This window comes from Thermobia domestica, chromosome 3 (genome assembly GCF_964235325.1).
Source record: "Thermobia domestica chromosome 3, izTheDome1.hap1.1, whole genome shotgun sequence".
Lineage (NCBI taxonomy): Eukaryota > Metazoa > Arthropoda > Insecta > Zygentoma > Lepismatidae > Thermobia > Thermobia domestica.
Window position 1 is genome coordinate 200,548,699 of NC_137456.1, and position 10,503 is coordinate 200,559,201.

Below are 10,503 nucleotides of genomic sequence, written 5' to 3' on the forward strand. Positions count from 1 at the left end.
TCTACCCTTAGGTTATTATGTTGTCAGTCACATAATAAATGGGCCGAGAACCTGACGCAAGCAGTTCTGTTACATAACTACTCCATCGTCGAAAGTCTTGGTGTTTCACCAGCAAGTTTGTATCTTAATATTCATTTTTCTCGTCCCATTTTTAAGCATTTTGGTTTACAAGTATCTGAAGATTTCGATAAGGAAGACGGGATTAGTTGGTCTAATAAATTACTTATGGCAGACCACCGACGAAAAGCCATCATTGAAAAAAGGAACGCACGATGGAACGACAGTCAGCAACAGCGACGACGTTTAAAACAAGGAAGTTTGATTTTTCTCAAACAGCGTAACATCAGTAGCCTATTGAAAGGTGAAATATCAAAATTTTTTGATTTGTACCGAGGACCCCTTTTATGTGTTAAGGTCATTAATGACCGTGTTGTTGAACTTGTTGACCCTTCTTCAGGTGAATATTTAGGACTTCATTCGATAGACAGGACTAAGTTATGGGAACCTACCCCTGAAACCCGTGAAATTTGGATGGCCTTGGCACGTCGCCAACTACCAGAAGATCTTTTGCATGACCTTAATTTGTCACCTGTTAATGAAATTCAAGAACCAATCTCTTTTTCCCCTAGTGGGGAAGTCAACTTGTCAAACTCTGAAAACGACAAGTCCGATGAGAATAATTCAACTTCTTTACAGGTTAATAACTTATCAACCACCCATTTGCTATCTCTTTATTTAGGAGATCCTTGGTTACATTATTACTTCAATTCCACATATTGGGCGCCTACATGTATCCCATTAATCGCCCCTAACCTTACAGGTGGACTACAATTACGTAGAAGTTATACAGAGAGCAGGAATTAAAACAGATGTTAAGTGAGGTTAACTTCATTAAAAAAAAAAAAAAAAAAAAAAAAAAAAAAAAAAAAAACTTTTTACACTGATACGAATTTTCTTTTAGGAAAGCAACGCATTTCTTTCAATTTTTCTTTTAACTGTTAGGTGATAGACATTCATTTATTTTCTTCTTTTTTGCTTTTAGTTGTGGATAAAACACCTGGACACGAAAAGAAGAACTACGCATTTCTTTTAAATTCATTTTTGCTTCCAGCTTTTAACTGTTCGGCAAAGAGTAGATAACATGTTTTTCTTTCTTTTTCTTGTTTCGATAAGGCAGTCGCCAGACTGTAGAACCACTTGTGTTTATGGTTACGAATAACGGGTGATACACAGCTGATTAATTCTTTTCCTCTTTTGGTCTTTGCTCAACGTAGTACTTCATACATCAGTCAGCTGTGCATTTGTGTTGCAAACCTTATCACTGACTTACTATTAGTTTAATGTTATTAATTTTTTCTTGTTTTCATTTCAGATGTTTGAATTTAGATCTTTTAGTAAATAATTAACGTATCATATACGTAGAGGGACCGTATTTATCCAAAAACGGTTTGATATCTTGGCGAGATATCCGTACCTTCAGCCAGTGGGAAGATATTTTGGCCTTATAACATATTTTTATTAAATGTTTTAAATTTTAAATCCCTTTCTAGGATCCTTTCCCACTTTCGAAATTCTTAAATATGTTATTACATGTTATTTAGAATTAATGTTTGATTTTCTTTTAGAAAAAAAAAAATGTATCGAGATGCCCAGGATAAGAAAATTTTTAGTTGTTAGTTACGTATATATTTCTGTATTTGTAAATGAAACTGAGTATGTAATCTCATGCGTAGAATATGAAACTTTACACTTATAATCAATGTTAAATTTCTTTTCAGTGTTAATCTTAGATTTTCGTTTTCATTTTGAAGTGTTTACTGTAATTTTATTGAACCTCATTTACGTCATTTACCCGATTTTGACTTATTTGAATTTCCAGGATGTGACATGATATATTTTGTTCGAAGAGAAAAGTTTAGAACGGAAAGTAGGCTAAGCCTTAAACAAGTGATAACAGACATTTCCTTGTTAGCTAATAGTGTGTGTAGGAATGTCGTGTGAATAGTATATTCTTCGAACGAAAGCAGTAATCTTTTTATTTTAGAAGGAACTATATGAACAGATATTCTGATGGTGAACGGTCGTTTTTCCCCTCATATTAATATATATGCGGAAATATGTTTAACTTCTATATTTTCTTGTAATTTCTAATTAACATTTTTTTTTTTCTTTTTTCGTCTTCTCTAGACCACTGAACGACCGTAGGGAAACTTCTTCGGGTAGGATATTTTATAAGGATAAATATTTTTTTTCAGGGAGGCAATTTTTCCTGGAATTGCAGATCTGTTGCAAAAATGGATGTGGCTAATCCATTGGATATTCCATAGCTAACTGTATTTTCGCCATCAATCGCAAAATATAGTTTTCATTTCCCTTCTTCTTTTGTAGTAACTCGTAACTAATTATGCGTATTCTTAGGTTAAATATTTTGAGTATATTTTGATGTCTAGTAACATTTCAGTGAATATTTTAATGTTTATGAATCGTAACTATATTGTGTACTTGTATGCTAATGAGTTGTAATGTTTATTTTTCATGTTAATTTTGAGAAAATTGTATTTTAGTTCCAGTATGTCCTAGAAACTATTCGAATTCGATATAGCTCCCGAATAATAAACTTATTTTCTTTCCAACAGCATGAAGCCATAATGTTTTATGAAAAATTACTTTGTCAATTATTTCGTATGCTCGATGACTGAATTTTAATGCATTAATAATACCAGTTTGAATATTTTGTAGCGAAGATGCCTAAGAAAGTTTAACTGTCATGGAGTGACATAACTGTCTTGTAGGGAATTTAATTTGGATGTTTTCAGACCGACCAGAAATTTGTAATGTCGTTGACTATACTCTTGTTTGTATCCCATGTTTTTCTTTTCACAGGTCTCATGTATTTTGTCTTTCAGAGACATATTTTACGATGCTACGAGAGCATTTGTATTTTGTGTGTTTACACATTTTTTCTAGGTGGAAGACGTACGTTATGTTCCAGGGAACATACGTGTATTTTACTGAATATTAGTGTTGATATTTCAGTTATGTATAGAAACATTTTGTAAGTGCCTAGGGTTGCAGGCCTTCCTCGTTTCTAGTTTTTTTGCCTCGCAGGTGTCGATGGCATATTGTGTGTGTAAGTACGTGTAGTATTACACATTTTTCCCACCAATGGTTTTGGTCAATTCATGGCATAATGACCATTCATTTTCAGGAATGTTTGGACTAGTGAGTCAACTTCCTTGATTCAGACCTTTGAAAAACTTGGATCAATTTTGAATAGTCTTCAACGCTTTATTAATAAATTTCTTGCAGATAATACCCATCTATTCTGGTAACCCTACAATGTTTACGTTTATGGAAGTGAACAACCATTATTCTAGGCATAAGCTAATAATAACTTTGTTTCAGAACGAAACCATTTGTTGTATTGAGCATTATTGAATTAAAGTCTCGACGAGCAGATGGCATTTGATCTTATGGCGTGCCAAATTTTCTTCATACATGTCAACGAAATCACGATCTTTTTCTTTGATATGCAGAATCATGCTTATTTCTTGGAATTACTATAAACGTCAATTTTGACACTTAAGTTTATTTTTTTTATTTTTGAAAAACGATTTTTCGTTCTTTTCTGCCAAACAACACGAGGCACAGTAAAAAAAAAAAGGGACATACAGGTGAAAATCTTATTTTGTTTATATATTGTCAGTTTATCATGTGTTTACATTTCCATTCATTTTACTTTTTCAATGATTTTGATATTTTTCAAATATATTATAGTGATATCGAAACTTTGATAATAATTTTAATATTTTAGTACCTTTAACATGTTTTGTTATTTGCTTATTCATTCAGATTTTGATATTTTAAATACAGATATCAGTATATTTACTAATTTTTATTGAGATATTTGATAATTCTTCAAGTCGATGTTTTCATGAATAGTTATCGTGTGTGTATATTTATTTCATATTACACAAAATAAAGTGATCGAAACGGAACACTTAAACATTTTACGAAAAGTATTTGTATTTAAAAAAAAAAAAAAAAGGTAAGAATTTTAATAGCCCTATAAACGCTTTCTGCGAACTTAAAAAAAAAAAAAAAAGGTTATCATACAGGTGTTATAACCATATCTCGTTTCTCACACCAGTGTTAAAAAAAAAAAAAACTCCCCTTCTCCCCTCATCAACTCATCGTTGGAGAATCACGGAGGATACTCAACACAGGAAGACAACATGGTTTCAACATGGAAGAAACGGAAGATAAGGAAACCCAACTGCACCAATTGTTCAAGAGGATCTTATTACTTTATGGAACATTTGTATTGGACATTGCTCATGCAGGAACCTCATCATGTTGTAGTGAGTGAACAAGTTCTTTAACTATTTTAAATAGCCCTTTTTCAGGTGAAAAACCATTCATCGTTTATACACGTAAGTCTCACACCATATGACAGTGTTGCCAACTAACTTATTTTAAATTTTCAGGTGAAAAACCTAATTTTATTCATATTTCGTCATACGGCCAAGGGTTCTCAACCTGTCTACGTGTGCACTTGACAGGTTGTTCCACTTTCGGACACCAATCTATAACCGCCACCAGGTTATAGAAGTATTTTTTTGTGGACGCCCTGTATATTTCGTGAAGACAGTGATTATTATTTTCGATTTGTGCTTTATTCTGCAACGCATATAAGTTCTTTCTTTGGTGGGAATTGCTTCTTTCCCACACAATTGGACAAAGAAGTCTTTCATCGTTTTTTCATATATATATTTAAAACGTTGCTTTTGCTGAGAACATTTCGGTTAGTGACTAACCATTTCAGTGTTTCTCCCTGACTTATTATATGCACAGTATATATTCTGCAGTTATTTGGAACTGAATTAAGTGCTTTCTTTAATCGTTTATGGAAACATTACAATAGATTAGAGAAATACGGGCTGACCAGATGTCCCAGTAGCCGAAGTGGCACCAACTGCGTTGTATTCCAGCCCGTTATCTGTACTTTCTCACGCCAGTGTTATCGCCGTGTCTAGTGCATTATGGGCAGTTGACTAAAATTAACATAAATTGTTTTCCGTATTCTGTTTGTATGTGCATACAGGTGAGTAACTGAGTAATTTTTGAAATGAACTGCCAACACTATTCCGTTGACCATTGCAACCCGTAGCTTGAGCTTGGACGCTCGAGGAGTTTGACTCCAGGTCTGGAAGATGCAACCACGCATCTCGCGTTGAACTTCAAACATAAGTTGTGTTAAGGGGCACAAGCTATTTAGCCGGTGAAGGACGATTTCTTACGGCTAGCCCCAATCAGTGAAATCCCAGGTCCTCAGACCTTGTGCGTTTAAAAAGTTATATACGCGCCCACCAATATCAGTATCCCACTGGGCAGATCTTTTTTTCGAAGATTCACCTTTACGCTGCAGGACTGTTCAGCGTAACAACTGGATTCATCGTGGGACGATCCAGACAACTTTTCCCCAGTGCTAATCCCCCAAGTGTGTTAATGGTGTGAGCGAAGAATTTATAGTGATATCTGAATTATAATCATATATATATATAAAGGGCTATATTTCCCGAATAGGGCAAAACGTAATTTCCGCGGCAAAATTTATTAGTGTCCAGTGTTGTATTCATTTCTCTTCGTTATTTTTTTCAAAATAGTGTTCTAATAAATAAGTATAGTGTCAATTAATCCAGTGTGTTTTCGTTGTGTGTATGAGTGATGTCTGTGTGCGTTATGGTCTGGATGACCGTCTGATCGTCCGTGAGGTTTTCGAGACGAGACACCCGAACCTCTCGGCGCCTAATGCTCATCTCATTATTGAGACCGACGAGCTTTTTGGGAAACAGTTTGTAATCTTCTTTGGAGAGGTCTTCGTCGTCCTGTCCAGGTAAGTGAAAGTATCAGGAGTATACTTATTGGTAATACCACGAGCCAAGGACAGCGAACAGAACCACGCCGGTTACAAATAAATGGACCACGAACTGAGGACGGTTACAAATAAATAGCTGCCCGAACATGGACCACGACCTCTAGTTGGTTACAGTAGCATAATTTAATTACTACATGTTGTTCGTCCTTCTAATCAATTTCACACTTTACACATACTAACAATATCAGTGAGTCACACGTCATGTCTTCTATACTACGGCAACTGTACTAACACCAGTTTGGACTCTTGATAAGTATTCTCTGTACTACGTAATTTAATTGCTATTACACAAAGAGTTTGGAGGAAATCTGTAAAAAGAAAAAGTCAGTCCGGGAACTTATAGACGTAATTCTTACTTAGTGAATAAGGAAAATATTATATTTAAAATAGATTTATAGACATCAAATTTCATTATCCTATTTGACGAATTTCATGACCTATTTGAGAAAACAATATTCCTAGGTTATCGGTAATATAAGTGAATTTTTTAGTGTGCGCGTATAACCAAAGTTCTCGCGTTTTATGGCTTTCTTTTGCTCTCTTTCCGTTATATTAAACTGCGTTTTGTTTTGGTTTGAGGGACACAACAACATTTTTCCGAAAAGATTAGTTAACAATAAACTTCGACATTCAATATTGTACATATTACAATACTGTATTGTTTTCAAATACTATGACACAAGTGATCGCTCAAGGCAGATGCGTAACAACATTGTTATGGGCCTCCCACGATAAAAGGATTCGAGTTCATAGAATGTGCAGATATTTTTTTTTTTATTACTTACTATTAGTGGCGTATTGTTCCTATATAACAACGAGATATCAACAAAAATTTACCTCTAAAAAAACAGGTTGATAAATTACAATTACAAATTGATGAAATAGATCAATACAGTAGACGAAATACTGTAGAGATTCACGTATCCTTCTTTTTCCTAATGAGGATGTCACTAGTTTGGTAAAAAAGTTTGTAATGCTTTAGATTTAAACATCAAGAATGACATGATCGATGTTTCCCATAGGTTGAGGAAGTTACCCAGCCAGCTTAACCCAGGTATAATTGTAAAGTTTGTTAGACGATTTGGTAAGGATAGTTTCCTCAAGAAAAGTAAAGTTAAAAGAAATTTGAATTGTAAAGATATAGGACTTTCTGTGGGGGTACTATCTACGTCAACCAAAGTCATTAAATAGATTTACTGAAGCTAGGAAAGTCAAGAAAGAGAAAAACTTTGATTTTCTTTGGATTGACCATGCGGGAAACATAAAATTGAAAAAGAAGGACAGTGATACGTATGTATACACTCTAAATAGTGTAGACGAGGTCAAAAGTTTGGTGTGAGCTAAATGATTGATGATGCGCATTGTATACAGTGTTGAATTCAGACATTTTCACCCGGGGGGAATGTGAACTCCTCGGGGGGTTCTTTTTCTGTATTTTTGCAAGAAAGCAGCATATTTAACAATTCCATTCACATGCACATCTTACCTAATATTGAGACTAATTGCTGATAAATATTCAATGTGGGATTATAATTTATAAAAAAAAAAAAACAATCGTTTAATTTTATCGAAAACATTAAATAGACTGGCAAAAATATTTTAGACTAAACTTTAACTGCTATTTACAGTAGCTATTTTTGTTATTATTTCCTATATTCAGTAGTTACTATTTGTTACTAATGTAGAAGTTTTTAAAAAGATTTAAATTAACTCACATATTTTTTGGCCTAAAACAAACACATAGAAATATCTTAACAACAAGTTATCATTCTTTCTCACACTTCTGATTCTAAATCAAGCATGCATACACATCAGTTTAGTTTACGAAATCTTCAGTAGATTAGTGCCGTGTCGTGGAAAATCAGCGCTTAGGGCGAGAGTATACGACGGCACCCCCGTACATATGAGTTAGTTCGACAGACCAACCGCGAAAGATGAGAAAATTTTAAAAAGTAAACCCTGCTCTTCCTTGATTTTGAGCACTTTTTATTACTTTTTCCCTTTCATTTTATATATGTGCACCTGCCCACATATGCACATGTGTTTCATTCCTCTCTCTTTTCTTTCCCTCTTTTCTTTTTCCCTCCCGAATTTTGCGCCCCTTCCGTCGGCGCCCGGGGCCGTCGTCCCGCTTGCCCCTTCCCCATGGCACGGCACTGAGCAGGATCTTTGTAACCTTCAATAGCAATCTTTCACTTATATATACTATTATATTGATAAATTCTATATAAATCTCTAACCCAGGAGAGATCCCTCTGAATCTCACCCTTTAACTGACTTATTTTTAGTTAAAGAAAGGTGTGTTTACATTAACAATCGTCAAACACATTTACGTCTGTTACTTCTGATGCGAGAAATGGGATTTAGGCGCTCTATTTCAAATAATGCACGAACTGTACATTTTGAAGAACTGAAGTCTGCTGACATAAGAGATCATATGGAATGATCGAAAGATCTTCCCTATCTTTCCTTTCCTATCTCAATCTGTGCTAGTGCTACCTACTAATATACAATATAGGGAAAGAGTATAGTACCTACTAAAATACAAACCTTTCTTCAACAGGTGACAATTTCATGTTCTGCCAAACTAGGTCATAGCGTTAAGAAATACAGGTTTTATTGACTATTTGGTATTCTATCTTAGATGTTACATGTTTAATATTTATACAGAATCGGTCTGCGTCATTTATATGTATATTGAGAGATCGGATTTCGTCTGCATGTGCACGGAAAGAAAAGCAAATAATTGGATGAAGTAATTTCTACATTTTGTGACTGAAATTTTGGAAGTTTCTCCAGGGGGAATAAATTTTCTTCAAAGGGGAGATTCCCCTGGGCTACCCCCTGAATTCATCCCTGATTGTATAACATTTAATTATCGGAATGTAAGAGGTTTTAAAACAAAATTAAGGGATTTATATATAAGTATCGCTGCACCAAACTTTAAGATCATTATCTTAACTGGAACTTGGCTGTGTGAGAATATTTATAATACCGAATTTATCGATAATACATACAATGTATTTAGACAAGACAGGCCTAATAGAATGCGAGGGGGTGTTCTTGTTGCAGTATCAAATGAAATACATGTTGAAAGGTTGATAATGAAAATTGAAGATATGGAGGTGGTTTGTCTCAAATTAGTAATGGGTGTCAAACTTTACTATAATCCGCATCTGAGAAGTTTACAAGGCTACGGAATTCGGTCTTAGCGACCCTTCCAGCTGAGTTTCTCCACCCACTTCCGGCTGTGAAGAAGTTTTACATTGTGGTCAGTCTTAATATCTAAATTTCCTTCTAGAAATCACAATTCAAGGAAACAGAAAGATGCAAGTGATGGAACAAATATTAAATGGTTGGAATATAATGACGTAATTACATAATTTAATAAAGGTAAAAAGTAGGCATATTTTCAATTAACACAATAAACTGAATCCATCATATGAACTAGCTAATCCTTAATAGCCTGTGGTTTTCACTCTTCAGTTTTTATTTACATGTTTAACCTCGCTAAGCTAATTTCGTTAAAATAGAGGAAAGCCATATTGTATGTCCTTTTTGTCTAAAGCTGGAGGTAACCCTTTTCGAAGTTATCTTTGTCGTTAGCTAAATTAACTTTCTTAAATAAAGTTCGTTGACATAATTAATCCTTATTACGTATGAAAGGGAAACGTCTCATCCTGTGAGTAACGCTAATTCTTAATAGTTCATTGTCATGCTTAGACACCAATATATATCGCTAACGTGCAGTCAACTTGCATAGAAGACTATTGTGACGCTTTAATTGCAACTTAAAAACTGTATTGTTTCAATTTAATCATGTGAAAATAGGACAAGGTCTGTGATCATATTTAGACGAGCATTAATACTCGTATTTGTGAATTTCTACAGCAATATATTGTGAGGATGTAATTGCAACTCATAACTATATTTTTTCAATTTAAGTATTGAAACTGTATAATAATGATGATGAACTATATGCTTTGTTGTTTATTATTAAGACAAGGACCGTAGCTATATTTAGATTTGAACATTAATTTTCGTGTAACCCCCGTGTAGCGTAGTTGCTAACGCTCTCGCCTTCGGTGCGAGCAGTCCCGGGTTCGATTCCCGGTGGAGGCAATAAGTCGAAAAAGTGTAAAACTCCTTTTACCCTGCCACCCTGAATGAGGTTTTTTTGAGTTTTCCTCATTCACACCAGGCAAATGCCGGGGTGGTACCTAACTTATAGGTCCCAGGCCGCTTCCTTCCTTACCCCATCCTTTCTTCCTTCTCTTCCCCCGGATTGCGTGCTCGCCGAGGGACGTCATCCCTCAAAACGTGAAGGGCCAAGGCAGAAATCTAAATCCTTTCGTGTAACCGCAAGTTAGGTGGTGGACAAACTTCGAAAGTTAAATGTAAACAATTAGAACCTTCAGTTAAGCAATTTTAAGCTATAACGTACAGTGACCCGAAGGCGTCGGGGAACAACTAGTAATAAAGAGCATTAAACAACCAGAAGAGCTCGAGCCACTTTCTTCCTCATTTTATGTCATAAAATGTAAGCAGGTATTTCGACTTGAGAT